Raw genomic sequence first — 3,047 nt, 5'->3', positions numbered from 1 at the left:
AAACCATAAGAAAAGTTGAGCTAAATATTTCCACAAAAACACCCTCTTTTTCCCCCACTCCCTGTTTTACACCCTGAAAATTCAACTGACTGAGACAAATCTCACATTTCTGTGTGACTTCTCTTGCTGCATATCACAAAGCTATAAGTGTATGATGTGAAAGTGCCAGGGAAAAGTGCTGGTTTATGATTTATGTCCTCTACAGAATAGCTAGCTAGAAAGTTCACTAAGTCTCTGTTTCCAGATAACAACATACATATTAAATTCCAGCTTCAGTTCAAATTTTCCTTACAGATGGCTGAACCCTGCTCTATAACCTGTCCCAGTCTGCCAGTAGAAAGGAGATGCTACCAAAGAAACATGTTCTGTATAAACTTTGCTTTTTATATTACAGCTGGATTCTTCTGTCTCTCAGTTGCTTTAGCCACTGGAGTACAAGACAGCTACTGCTGTGTTTGTCGGGGACATCACAAATTGCCCCACGCTGTTACAAGATACTCAGTTCCATACCTGTGGAAAGAGATCATACAAGATTTACTGTAATCACTATGTGGCCAAACCCCTTCCTGACAGTGAGGAAGCCAAGAAAGGTCCTCCCAGCAGCAAGCCTGCCAAAAATTCAGCACACAAATAAACAAGAGACAGCCCCCTGATCCCCTCAGTGGATACTACTTGTGGTAAGAGAAGACAGAGGCAGCATCTGATGTAAAAAGTGTGAGAAGAAGCAGGTAAATAATACAAAGCAATGGGGAAAAAAATAAGGAAAAAAAAAGAAAAAGCAGAGCTTGAAGCCTGAAGTACAAAATATTTTTCCCCTTGCTCATGTCATTACATACAGTGACCTTTTTCTTGCAATCTCCTACTGCAGTTTCCAAGGAGGAGCTTCAAAGTTTACTCTTTTTTGGCTACATTTGTTGTGTCACCTTTACATTGCATTTCCTGAATTCTCAACATCAGTCCAGAGCACAGGAGACTGGTATCATCAGTAACAATTAAATCACAGAAGGACTAGTCCAAAAATCCATTAAATTACCAGTCAGTAAGTTACACAGCTCATGGGCAAACTTTGCATTCTGAGAGGTTTCCTGATTTTATATGAAATTCACCTCTGAATAAGGATTACAACTAAGCCAAGGAGTTCCACAGGTCACCCAAATCCAATTTCTGCTTCCACTCACACTCTTTCCTCCCTTTTGGCACAGGTCTCACGGCCAGGTCGTTGACAAAGACCCACGTTCCATGTTGGAGCAACAAAGTTCATGGACTCAAAGGCTTTGGAGTGGGATGTAGATGGGGGAAGCAGAGAGAAGTGTTCATTTTCCTCTATGACAGCAGAACTAGCCTGTTCTGAATGAATGTTTAACTGCAGGTGACCATCCTACCCACCTGAAAAATAAGTGATCTACCATGGGCCATCATTCACTATGGATGAGATTTTGTGCACAAGTTAGTGTGTGACTTTTTTTTTTTTTTTTTTTAATGATAAAAGGAAATTAAAGGAATGAGGGTGCTTTACAGCTGTCTGGAATGCTAAAAGCACAACAAGGTGAGTAAAAGGTGGTGTGTGCTTCCATGGGACTAGAAAGGGAAGAAATAAAAAGAAAATAAAAAAAAAAAAAAAAAAAAGAGAGAGAGAGAGAGAGAGAGAATGTGCCCTGGCTGAAATTTGTTGCAATGATGTGACATAGGCCTTTAAAAATAGACATTCGTTGCCTCTTCCAACAACTCAGTCCTTGGTAAAAGATTCAGATTGCAGATTTAATGGAGGCAGCACATTGTGCTCGGCTAGAAAATGTATTATGATTATTAGATGGAGCTATAACTAAGTTCATACATACAGACAGACGCATATTCTCCACCTGGGTAAGTATGTCTACATTATATTCTCATGAATGTAATGAACCCCCTGCAAAAATCATTAATGAAGGACAAAAGGGGTAAATTGATTGCTGGTATTATCTCTAAAAGAGAAGAAATTACTGAATTTCAGAAGAACAAGTAGCTGTTACAGCAGCCAAATGGTACACATTATTTTCAGTCAGATTAAGCAGTCAAATTTGGGACAGTCTGCTAATGTCTAAAAATTTATATCGAAAATAATTCTGGGGGGAAGGAAAAAAAAAAAAGAAGAAGAAGAAGAATCAAGACTGCTATTATGCTAATACCCAAGTATTACTTGGAAACTGAGGTTATGTGCTTATACCAGATTTTTAAGTCAAGGCAGTTATCGACACAAATCAGAAAAATGAAATTATATTCTTCTTACTTAATATAACCCTGCCCAGTTTCACTGCTAGATGATTTATTTCAGTGGAGATATAAGATTATATAAGACATCTCCTCTGGAAATTCTTACTGCTGAATTAGCAGGAATAAACAAAGACCCGAGCTACAGCACGAACTCCAGTTTTAATAAACCCTTGAACTGATGTCCTATGTAACATAAAGATGGATGTGCAGCCTGACTTGCAGATGGATCTCGTTGGGCTTTGTATTTGTAGATAATTTCCTCTTTGCACTGAAATATTACAATTTGCACCAAAATTACTGTAGGTACAAAATGAGGGACCAAAGCACAGTAGAAGAGTATCAGAGTGTGCTCTGTGACAGTAAATTAAAATTCCATGATTTTATCTATGATATGAGTAACTTGAATGCAAGGTACCTAGTACATTTGAGATTACATTGTATGTCTGTGAGCAGTCATTGTGGGGAGATGTGAGGAAAAAAAGAAAAAAAAAAAAGAAAGAAAGAAAGAAAAAAAAAGCCTCTCCAGAGCAATCAACCTTGTGGTATTGTTTTGTGGTTTGGATTGTTTTTTTTGTTTCTTTGTTTCGGTGTTGTTTTTGTTTGTTTGTTTGTTTTCTTTTGTTTTTCCCAGTTTTGTTTGCTGGGTTATGTGAATGAGGCAAGTACAAATGTACTCATCAGCAATTAATACATTTTTGCGTTCACGTTTTTGAGAAAGAACCCATTGTTTGCAGGATGGGTTTTAGTGGAGTAGAGCTACATAAACAAGGCAATTTTTTTCACATACAGTGTAACAA

The sequence above is a fragment of the Aythya ferina genome, assembly GCF_964211825.1.
Source record: "Aythya ferina genome assembly, chromosome: 2".
Classification (NCBI taxonomy): Eukaryota; Metazoa; Chordata; class Aves; order Anseriformes; family Anatidae; genus Aythya; species Aythya ferina.
This window is presented reverse-complemented; position numbering follows the sequence as displayed.